At 35.1% G+C, this 12,390-nt stretch overlaps 1 long non-coding RNA gene across 1 annotated transcript; it reads left to right on the top strand.

The window, feature by feature from the left end:
• Positions 1–2,263: 2,263 nt before the first annotated feature.
• On the top strand, positions 2,264–12,119 carry LOC134475901 (uncharacterized). The gene is made up of 3 exons (XR_010047227.1): positions 2,264–2,486; positions 4,153–4,243; positions 10,096–12,119. It is a non-coding gene; the product is annotated as an uncharacterized LOC134475901 (long non-coding RNA).
• Positions 12,120–12,390: the final 271 nt, after the last annotated feature.

Below are 12,390 nucleotides of genomic sequence, written 5' to 3'. Positions count from 1 at the left end.
TGTTCTGATGATTACAAAACAAGTTCTTGATTCACATAATTGACCAGTGGCTAATCACTTGTAGTGAATGACAGTTGTTATCAACTATTAAAGTGTAATTTTAATAAGGTTTTGAACCAAGGCTGTTTCTAAAGATATACATTAACATACATACATGATCATACATTAACATTTTACTTGTCATCCATCAATTAATTAGAGAATCAATAAAACATTAAAACAGATTCAACTGGCTTTCTAGGAAACATACAAACAAACAAAACCCCCTTACTTACAGTGACTCCTTATTTTGATAGTATGAGTACTCCTATCAAGGGCTACTCTAAGCTGCCAGTATGAAGTCAGCCAACTTTCAGAATTCCTGAAATCTGAACAATTCTCATGAGCCCGTCTGGGCTGCCTTCTGTTCATACCTGTTACATATGTGCATTATAACAAAGGAATCTTAAAATAAGAAATACAGGCTATGAGCTGTGAAGAACTGGAAAATATCTGAAGGAGAAATAAGCTGCTAGAGTTATCTTTCCATTGGACAAGAATTTTCATTTCCATGTTCTTTGGACAACATCTATCAGTTAACATCTGCCTCAGTAAAGTTTTTAAATAGCTTAATCAGTAGAAAGAAGTCCAATCCAGCAGAAATAATTTGTAGAACACCTGATAATCTCTTTTGTTTTAGCTAATTATGAGTAGTATTTTCCAACGTTATAGATTGTTAAATCTATAATGAATCAGTGTTCATCTAACTCATGTTTGAACAACGAAATTCTTTTCTTAGGCTTACAAGGTACTTAAAATGCAGGGATTTTTTAGCCTTTCTTTTCTTAGGAAGCACACCACCTAGGACCAAGTAGGTGTTCCAAACATGTATGATATGATAGATATAGTTTTTATTGGGAAAATACTAGTTTATTTCTCAAAATGGACATTTTTTTCACATTTTTTTTCTTTTTAGCATCCCTGAAAGAAATGTGGCTTAGTCCAATTAAAAGGCACTCATGTTCCTTGGCCTCAGGAAAACTCCAATGGCGATAAAAGCAAAAACTTTAATGGTAGTGAGAAGCATGTGGCAAACGTGGAAATGGGACAGGTCATAAGATGATGCACAATTTAACTGCACCATTAAAACAATTCTTGTTTTTAATTTGTTATAATAATATAATATAGAAAGAGAACAAAATATAAATTGCAATTTCTAAAGTGACAAAACATTTTGAGCATTAAATTAACAAGAACATTTGTTGGTCAAATGTTCAAACATAATGGCCCCAGGCTTATCACTGAAAACTCAATAGGGCAAAAAAAAAGGGACATCTGAGATGCCAAGTAGAGCGAAGCTTCAAATATGAGAGTGTGATCAACCAGCTCTAACTAATGTAGTTAATAGGTTGAATAAGAAAAGTTTAGAGATTAAGAAATTGTGTGAGGTGCTAGGTACTAGGTGTAAGGTACAAGAAAAGTTGTGGAATAGAGATTAAAGACCTTCTTGTAATGAGTTCAAGGAATAAGGAAAGGAAGAATAAGAATATTTCAAGAATAAGGCAGGAAAACTAGAGACAGCAAATGTAGACAATTTTCAAAAATTTTTCTTTGAATTGAAAAAAAAATGAAAACATCTTGTCTTTCAGGATTCTATCACTAATACTAATTTGTTATAAGCAAAAAGATAATTTCCTACAGTTCAAGAAATTGGATAATCCAAGGTCAATGTGTCAGAAGACCTGCTGTCTATTATGGGTCACCTTGGTGACTTCTATGTGTCCTCACATGGAGAAAGGAGAAGGATACTTCTTTAAACTTCTTTAACATGGCCACTGACACAGGTGAAAGTGAATCTCTCACGGTTTAAAATCACGTACCCAAAAGCTCTCTGTCTTCCTTATATCTAGGTGTTCCACAAAGGCCATCATGCCCTCGTAGTTGGAGCTTTAGGGAGGTGACTGGGTCATGGAGGTGTGATACTGGTTAGTCCACTGATGCGTGTCTTGCTGTGTGTGATGTTTAGAGGTGAAATCTAGTAAAAGGAAAGGATGGGCCACTGTGGGTGTGGCCTAGAAGGGTATCTGTATGGCTGACTCCTTCCTGCTATGCCTTTCTGTCATACAGCCTTGCCTCGGATCCAGTCAACTATGGACTGAAATTTTTTCAAATTGTGAGCAAAAATAAACCTCTCCTTTAAATTGTAGATGTCAGGTTTTAGGTCTCAGTGGTGAGAAAGTAACTAAGATAACTTTCCTCTAATACTATCACATTCAGCATTAGTTTCCAGCATGAGTTGTGGAAAGACACCAACTTTTAGCCTATGCCACAGAGTTTGTGGTATGTGATATGTGGTCTCGGTGTGGTGTGTGGTACGTGGTATGTGGTTTGTGTTCATTTTTAAATAAAAAGAAATATTTTTTTAGATTTCTGAGAATGACCTATTCTACAAGAGAAAATAATTAGAAAACAGAGGATGAAACAAAGGCCCTAAAAAAGGAAAGAAGGTATGGAACACAGGCCACCAGTGGTTACTCAAGTTTTCAGGCTTCCATATAAACTTTTAAATATAATACAAGTGTTGACCACACTTACTCATGAGTTTTTTTTTTCATTAATTATGAGTTTTAAATAATTTAAAGATTTTTATCCAATAATAGAAAATATACAAAGTATAAATATAGTGCTGAATAATTTATTACCAAACAGGTCAAGAAATAGAACTTGAGCAGCAGCTAGAAATACCTGGCTCATAGCTTCTCCTGCTTCCTGCTTTTACGGCCCAAAACAAACAAAAAACCCCTATCACATTCCCAACTTCAGTGGTAATCATGTCTTTGCACTTAGTTATAATTTTACATCATGTGAATCAATAAGCACCACAATTTAATTTTGACTTTTATAAATTTTTAAATAAGTGATATCACATATATGATTATTTTATGATTTTATGTATGTTTCTTTAGTTTATATTTTTAAAGTTCATCTACTATTTCTGTAGATGACTGTTATCAGTACTTTATACTCTCATATATGTGTATGTGAGTGACATTAAATATCTATTAATGAAGAGTGTGTAAAATTTTTTCTTTTTTGGGGGAATAATACATACACTTGTTTCCTGGAACAGGTGTTTTATTTTGGTTGAGTGGATACTTCCCTGAAGAGTTTCTATGTCTTGCATTTTATGTGTTTTCTACATTTGTAGATGATGTCTGAGAGTTTTCTAATAGTTCTACCAGCTTATACTTGTCAGTCATGAGTGAAACTTTCCATTCTTCCATATTCACACAAGCATTTTGTATTGTCAGCCTTTTTATTTTTAACCATTCCAGTTGATAGGTACTTAAATAACACTGTGATTTTAAATTGCGTTTTCCTGATGATTTTAATATAGTGAACCTACTTTCTTATATTTATTGTCTTCTTTCATTTGATGACCAACATCTCTCTCTTAAAGGTATCTCAAATATAAAGAACTTTGTTGTTTTGATGTAGTTAAATTCATCAACTTTTTCTCCTAAAAAATTTATCTCTACCTTTAAATAAGTGATATCACATATATTTACTTTTTTGTCCTAAAAAATTTATCTCTACCTTGATACCATTAAAAGTAGTCTGTTAGATTATTCTCTGGAAGCTTTATTGTTTACTGCCCTTCATATTTAACTTTTAAATCCTTATGGGTTTATAAGTAGTATATTTACTAGTAGACTATGAGAGGACTCTTCAAGTTTATTTTTCCTTAGGTGGGTATTTGATCAATTGTAGTATAGTTCAATGTATTTTTTGCTACTTTCCTGCTATATGAAGTGATATATTTGTACTGGAGATCAAACTCATGACCTTACACTTGCCAGTTAGGTGTTTATTCCCCTGAGGTAATCCCTTGGCACCCTGCACTACTATTTTTGTCACCAATCAAGTATGCCTTAAAAGTGCAGATATATTTCTATTCTATTCTAATGGTCTACTTATAAGTTCTTCCACAGAAATCATAATTTTAAGTTATCACAGGTCTATAATAAATCTTGACATTTACTATAAAAACCACTTTCAAGGTTTTTCTTTTCTAAAAAATCCCCAAATACTGCATTTACTAATTTAAATATTTTTACTACTTTTTGTCATTGAAGAATGTCTTTAATTCATTGTTATCCTGATATTTCACAGATTACTACAAGCATCTGATGTCTATATATTGACACCTATACAGTGGACTGTGGTTCACAGAACATTTCTGTTTGTGAACAATTCAGTAAAAGTAAGTAAAAGAATACTTTGTAAATTTGTATTGGTGATCTAGTTTGTTGTTATCTACCTCACACCATTTGACTAAATCTTTTCTTCTATGTCACATCGTTTTTTCTAGGATAATTAATAACTGATAATTTCCTTTCAGTACTAGAAAAAAACATGATAATGTTGTGATTAAGAACTGGTAGTTATTTTAATCTGAGAACAAAGTGTGTCATGGAAGAGAAAATTTCTGCTTATTTCTGTTGTGTCCCCAAAAAACAAGGCCCCATGATGTTATTAAAAAAAAAAAAAACAGGGCAGCAAGACGTCTTTTAAAAAGAAACACTTTTATAAGCTGGCACCAGCAACACAGTGCAGATGGAGTTTGCAAAGCTGTGTAAATGGGTTAAAATTTTGACAGATTTTTCTAGTTCATGTATGATTACCACATTGACCACTTAAGTACATAGTGATGAGAAACAGAAAACAAGGTGGGCCTTTGTTCCCCTTTGCTTGAGGTCAGAGGCATTTCACAATGGGTGGTTAGCCAATTCATAGCCCTTGGTCTGCCAATTCCAGAAACATTTGTCTCTCACAAATGGAACAATGGTTGACACAGCATCATTTGTCTCTTACAAAAGGAACAAAGGTTGACACAGCAAACTGGTGACTCAGGGGACAATGGATACAGAACAGCATGATGACACAGTTAGTTAATCTATAACTATATGGTTGCTTCATGGTTACTAGGGTAACAAGCACAGCACAGAATGACAATACTGCTAATAACTATCTTTTTAACTATTTTTGCTAATAATTATCTTTTTAACTTTGCATTTTAGTTTTTTAGCATTTTAGTACAACATTCCCCACTGATTTTTGTCAGTGATCTAAATCATGGGCTCATGGAGTTTTCAAGCAGAGGTATTTGTTCATAAACTTGTGTACTTAAAACTCATGAGTTTTAGAGTTTGAACCTGATCTTTGACATAATTTACCAATTTGGGTATAGTGCAAGGTCCAATTGTTAAACAAGTAATTAAGATTAACAGAGATCCAGAGGCTGCTGTGATTAATGTTCTTAACCAGGGATATAGAGAAAACCATTGTTCAAACCAATTCTGTTTAGCTTGTCTGTTTTGTTCTCATTCCTGTAGTCACCTTTTAAGGCTGGCCATTCTTTGTCGGATAACCCCAAAATAACTGGCATACAAGCAAAAACTTTTCTCCTAATGCCAGACAGAGGGCTCCTTCCTTTAGAAACAGGAGATCTAGACCCTGCCGGTTTTGTAAAACCGTCTCAGCCAGTGAACTTAAAGAATCATCTAATTTGGAGACAGAGTCACTAAGGACTGCTAGTTCTTGGTCAATGAGTGTATTTAAGTGTCTATAATTTTGATCTCCAATTATTAGGCTGGACACTCCTAATCCTATTGACCCTGCCACCCCAATTCCCAGTATTACAGGTAAGAGTACAGGATTTCTCTTCACTCAGACTGGAAGGAATCTTTAAGTCAAAACTAGGGAACAAATGACTCTTACCATTATCTGCAGAGTACCAATACACTTGGGGAATGAACTAATATGCAAAGCTCAGGGCACTGGGTGAACAGGTGATGCATGGAACAAAGAGTTATACCAGAAGTACAAGCAAACCAGGTTTCATTGGGAGCAACAAGGTGCTGATTAGCAGGGTAAGAAAAATTATGAATCAAGGCTGAAGAGGTAAGATTACAGAGTGCAGCATAAGGGGAAGTGTGCAAGGAGTAGGAGGTAGAGTACCCTATATATTGTCCAGTGTGAGCAGGGGCCTAGCACCCCACCAACAAGTGGTGTCATCTGCAGAGGAATTTAAAAGTTGATTTTCCATAATAGTCACAGGGGTGCCCATATAGAAGAGAAGTTGAGATGGAAGGCATAGCCAACAGTCAGCAGTGAAGTTTGGGGCACTAAGATTGAAAAACTCGTAAGCAATGTCCAGAGGCAAGAAGGGGTCTAGGGATGGTGCAGAAATAGGAGAGGGCAAAAAGGTCTCAGGAGCAGGAAATCTAGTGGAGGAGGGTGGAAGATGAGTGACAGGAAGAGATTGAGGTGGCTGGGGAACCTGAGGGCCTATGAGCCTGGTGGGGGCTGTCCGAACAGGCCCAGGAATGAATTGAAAGGTAAAGGTGCTTTCCAGGTCATATCTGGAGACCCATAACCTAAAACCATAATGTAATCCTGCTTTCCAAACAGGATTGGTTGGGATTTTGGGTCTGAAAGTCATAAAATTACATCAGTTGAGGGTGCAGGAAGATGGGGTCTCCCATGTAAGGAAAAGGTAACAAGCCCCTTTGTTTCCCTGCCAAGGAGATAATAGATTCACAACCCCAATGTCTACAAAAATATTCTGTCTCTATGGACTGTGAACACCTACTAGTGCAATCAGTGTGATCAGAGGCTGGCTGTTGCTTTTGGTGGCAAAGATACCAGCCAGTGGACTGTAATTCCTTTTGACTACATAAGTCCCTGCAAGGCTCAGTTGGTTTCATTAGCAACTAACCATGCAGTAGGAAATACTGACCCAATAACATTCTCTTCTGTCTAATTTTTTCTGGTATGTTATCTAATAGGGCACACAAATCTATCTTAATTATCCCATGGACAGTAGCATTGGCTACCAATAATTCATCAGTGAATAGTAATTTTCCAAATTCCAAATAGTGGGTTATGAGGTATCTCCTTGGGGTCTCCATAAGGAAGAACACATAAGAACAAGATTATTGGATACATTTGGCAATTTTAAGCTTTAAAGAATCTTTGGAGGGAACAACAGTCCACTTATCTGTAGGTTGATCGCTGTTGGAATCTGGCACCGGCTTGAAGTGGGAATGATGAATCCAGGCAGGTTTTCCAGTGACTTTGACGGCAATAGTCAGAGTGCTGAGGACCACGGTGTAGGGGCCTTCTCACCAAGAAATTCACGGTAATGTCTGTTGGTGAGGACTAGTGTCCCAGGTTCCATCACAGGGTGTTCATCCTCAGAGTGGACTGCATGTGGAGGATGTTGTCAGAATAACTGGTGGATGCAAGTCATAACTAGCTGAAGCACCTAGAAGGACTTAACAAGATCTTGATTAGCCAGATCAACTAATTTTTCTCAGAAATCTTAGGAATAAAGGGAGGAGGACTCCTACACAGAGCTTCAAAAGGGGAAATGCCTGCAACATAGGGGATAAATCACTCAGGCAAGAGGGAAAAAGGAAAGAGACTCACCCAGTTCTTGCCAGCTGTGATTAGTTCCACCCTAGGGTGATTCAGGCCTGAAACAGTAAAAAGTTCATGAAAGATTCTCCAGTTTCCCTGTGCCTTGCCACACTATAAACAAGATTACTGAGTTTCCAGATGGAGCAACTATAGGATACTGGATCCTCAATGAGCCTGTGTTCCTGTCTGATAATGTAGTAGTGGAAAGTGCCTACCATCCATCCTAGTGAATGTGCAGTGTGAGCAAGAAATGAATTTTGTATGCTGGTCCATTGGTATGTAGATCTTAGTATGTTATTGTAGTAGAAAACAGCCTACATGGGCCATATCCTGGTTTAGAATCACCATGTTTGCCAATACATTTCCTCTTATTAATTCTTAGATTTGCTTATTGAATTTTTAAAGCTTAAACTTAGTTAAATATTGGCATTTCTAAATTAACAAAATTATGCCACATTATTAATAACTCTCCTGGATATAATTTTCATATACAATTAATACACAGGTAAAGTAAAAAATGAGAGGTAACATCAAGAAAGACTATAAGAATAGCACTGAGACACACATACTGACAAGACTGATTGATAATAAGTGTCTTTTGAGCCTGCATAGAATTTTATAAAGTACCAAATTCACGTCTCATCTTCAGATGAAATTCTCCATCCAAGTAATTCTGAACTCAGCAGGAAATATGTCTAAGCATAGCATATTGAACTGCAAGGGGATTTGAACTTCAATTGTAAGCAACTAAAGATTCTCTCCATGAAAGGAAAAATAACCCTCAAAATACCATCTTATTTATAGAATAAAATTTCCATTAATTCTTAGAAAAGGCTTCAAAGTAAGCTAAAGAAATTCACTGTGCATGCCTATAACATAGGAAAGAACTATTTGTCATCATTTTTCAGGCCAAGAAAATGAAGGAGATAGTAGCTAGCTCACATGAAGAACATTAGGTAATAAGGTGAACAAACTTTGTACTTCTAGACATTAGGCTTCCTAGGTTTTATGGATGTTACTATAGATATTTATAGCACAGAGGAAAAGAATACTGACCTTTGCATCAGAGAAATATCAAATCGCAATTCTCACTATTTACTTTCAGTATGCTTTTGACAACTTCTATTTCAAGAAGAGCAATCATATCTGAAATACTAATCATATCTCAAATGCTAAGAATGACACAGCAATGTAGGCAAACTGTTACACATAGTGATAACATTTATTATTATTATTATTATTATTATTATTATTGTCTTAGTGTTTTTCTCCTTGCAAGCCAAAATACCTGACACCTGAAATTAAAAGAGAAAAAGTTTATTTCAGCTCTCAGTTTGTAGAAGTTTCAGTCCATAGTTGTCTGACTCTAATGCGGGATGGCATGGGAGAGGGGAGTTGTAGAGGAAAAACAGTTCATGGTAGGCACAGGCAGCAAAGAAGTGCAGAAACAAGCAAAGTACCAGCAGTCTTTTTGTCCTGTGCATTCTATTTTAAGAGCAGGTAGCACTCACACCCAGGGTGAAACACCCCCTAATCCTAGCACCGTACCATGAATCAATCCCAGCACCACACACTCTAAAAACAGCCACCTCTGCAAAGCTCCATCTATGATTTGAAGCTTTGGGAGGACAAGCCACAACTATTACAGACAAATAATAAATGTATCTTTTTATTTTTTATTGTTTTAACATTTATTCTATTAAGATAGTGAGTCCACTGCTAAAGGTGCAAAAAGTTCAAAACCTACTTTGTCATTGTATCTTAAGTATCTCAAATGATACTTCTCTGAAAGTACACATGAACTATTTAAATGCAAATACTATTTTAGGGTCCACTAGGTTTTAGCAACCCTCTATTTTATTTTTATATCTGACCCAGAGGTTCTGAACTAAAATTAATAACTTTCAATTTATTAAGGATTAAGAAAGACTTCTGATTTGAAAACCATAATCTATCTGCCAAAGTACATTGAAAACTGTCACCAACAATATCTTCATAAAATTCATCTTTACTTAAAAATACTACATTATGAACTGAGGACCCCACAAAAAATCCTCAAAAGTCCAATTCTTTATTTCCTGCAGTTATTATTATATCTCAATTATAAAAGACATATTAAATTTCTCCTGTTATGGAAGTCATTGTTTTGGATTAGTCTCCATGTCAGGCCCAAACAGACAACAATGATTCAAAATCATGAGGTCATTCCAAGTGAAACATGTGAATTTGAAAACACCTAAGTTTGTTTTTAAAATGACTCAGCAACCAATGAGAAATATCTCAGGTTACATGAATCAAAGTAATAAGGAAATTCCTTGTGCCTTATATCTTACCAAAAAATGCCAGTATTAACTTTAGCAGTAACCAACTTCCATTTCTTTTTGTCCCGTTTTGTATCACCTCACAAAAGCCAATTCTGTCATTTTCAGTGGAGCCTTCACTTTAATTTACACAGTGAGCTGTTGTCCACTTTCAGAATCATAAAGAAAAGCCAATAATATCAGTTTACTAAATGTATTATAATTTTGTTTTTGATACTCTGCTTTCAGGATTTGCTAGCACATTGGGATGAGGAAAGAAAGAATATTATTACTATTTTTGACAGAAGCTTTCTGTTTTATGTAACACTAGGTTAAGTAAATAAGGAGGATCACCAGGAAGCCATGCAACCTCTCTGTGTGGCGAGGGGGCCCTGCTGGCCCGGGGAGAGGCATCAAAGACGCCAAGCAGCTGCCCTGTGTGCTGGAAGAAGACTTGTCAGCCAGAGAGAGCAGCAGAGGCTATCTCCGCCTCCCCCTCCCCACTGACCCTTAAGCAGCCGTCACAGTGCAGGCTGAGATGATAATACCTGATGTAACTGAAGGAGGGAAGCACCCTGACATTTATGTTGTCTGATTGACTTTGCAGGCCTGTGGCCATCAGTCTAGATGACTATTTAAAGGATAACAATGTGTAATACAGTAGTAATTGTGGATTTCCTGTCCTATTATTGTTTTGTTTCATTTTACTGTTGTTTTACTCCCTTTAAAATAAAAAAGCAGAGTTTTTCTCAAGTTTTGTATGCGTTTGAAGGCCATATGTGTGGGATGCATTGAATATTTATCTGAAAGAAAACTCTTGTTTGGGCAAAAACCTGTCTTATGCTTCTTCTCGAGAACTGGTAAAAATTCAATTGTTTTATTTCCTATTCCTTTTATTTCATGATGCTAATCAAATTTGATTAATTTGATAGGGACTAGGGATTTAACTCAGTTGCACAAGTGCCTTCCTGGCAAGTGTGAGGTCATAAGTTTGATCTATGGTACAAAAAAAAAAAATCTGTGATATAAAATTTCACTTTACAGAGAAAAATCTGCGACATGTGTTAATTTACAAAGAAAAGATAATTTGCATCTCCCCTGTTATTTGTAGCTGCTTGTTTAATCACATGCACTTTAACCAAGCCCAGGATTCTCTGCTTTCTTCCAAAAGATAAATTAAAAGATGTAAAGTTTTTTTGATGAATAAAGTCAATTAGATCTTAGTAAGAAATGCTTTTCTCTTTTTGAGATTACTTGCTTTCTAGGTGTAATTATTTAAATATAATTAGAAAAGAATAATTTTCTCACACAGGGTGGCTAGAAAGCAAATCTCTTGCCAAAAAATACAGACTCTAATAATCATTTATTCAGACACTTTTGTTTTGTACATAATTAAATTGGTTCAAAGTCCAATAGCCAATGAGAGGCACAGGTGGGGTTTGATTTTGACTATTTTGGAGAAACAAATAAAAAGCATTTTATCTGAAGTTTTTTTGTTGTTGTTAATAAGAATGTACATAGCTTGGAAAAATTAATTTATTTGAACTGGTCTTTTTTAAGCAGTGTGTTCAATAATTAGTAATGAAATATTGTGGCTTTCCTTGCACTAATTGTATGCTGCCTTCTGTGAAATGTAAAGAATACTGAAAAAGGTAAATGACAAACTGTGTATGCTCTTAAGTAATCTCATTTAACATTGGGGTCATGCCATTCTTGTTTGTATGCTGTTAGTTAAAACTGACAAAATACATAGCACTGGGATAACTCAGTGACAATGGTGTATGTAATGCAGTATGTCAAATTGATAGTAGAAGTTTCCAAATACACTTTGTGTAAAATTTTGTGTGCAGTTAGCTGAGTACTGAAAAATTATCTGCTTAACCAACAGATTTCATATGGTTCTTACCTGACAAGTAAAACTACTTGAATATTCAAAAGCTGTTTCTCAAGACTGAATACATCTTGCAGACAGCTTATGTTTAACATTTGCCAAGTTTTATAAAACATTGCTCTGGTGAAAATTCCCTAATTTAGTTCTCAAACCTCAAAGCTTCTTGGAATTCTATTCATGTCACACTCAATTCTAAAGTAACTAAAAGTCTGAACATTGGGGAAATGATATAATAGAAGATCATCTTCTGACCTGAAAATGGAACTAAATTTATAATATTGATTGTTGCTTTATAATAGGTTATAAAACACATTAGATTATGTTTTAAAATAATTGTAATTATTGTAATCAAGAAAAATATTTCCTAATATTTAAAAAATTATCTATTGAATAGTGACAAAGCAAACTGCATATGTGATTATAAATTCAGTGTTACAGTGGAAGGTTTTATTGAAATTTGACAATGTACTATGAGTATATCAATAAAAGTTGTGCATATAGCAAAATAATTATTTTTCCTGTCTTGAAATCCTTTAGTAATAAGACTTTTTTCTTATTCTTTGTTTCTATTTCCGTTTGCCACTAACCAAACATAATTTGTGCTATTTGATATAATTTGGAAAAAGTTACATAATTTCAAATGTCAAGCTAATTGATAAATATAAAGTCAATAGTTTCCACTGGGTTTACCAATTGCAAATCATACCTTTAAATTCTAGTAAACATTACATCCCT

This window comes from Cavia porcellus, unplaced genomic scaffold (assembly GCF_034190915.1).
Source record: "Cavia porcellus strain 051 isolate PalLab524CR breed Dunkin Hartley unplaced genomic scaffold, mCavPor4.1 scaffold_5, whole genome shotgun sequence".
Lineage (NCBI taxonomy): Eukaryota > Metazoa > Chordata > Mammalia > Rodentia > Caviidae > Cavia > Cavia porcellus.
This window is presented reverse-complemented; position numbering and strand designations above follow the sequence as displayed.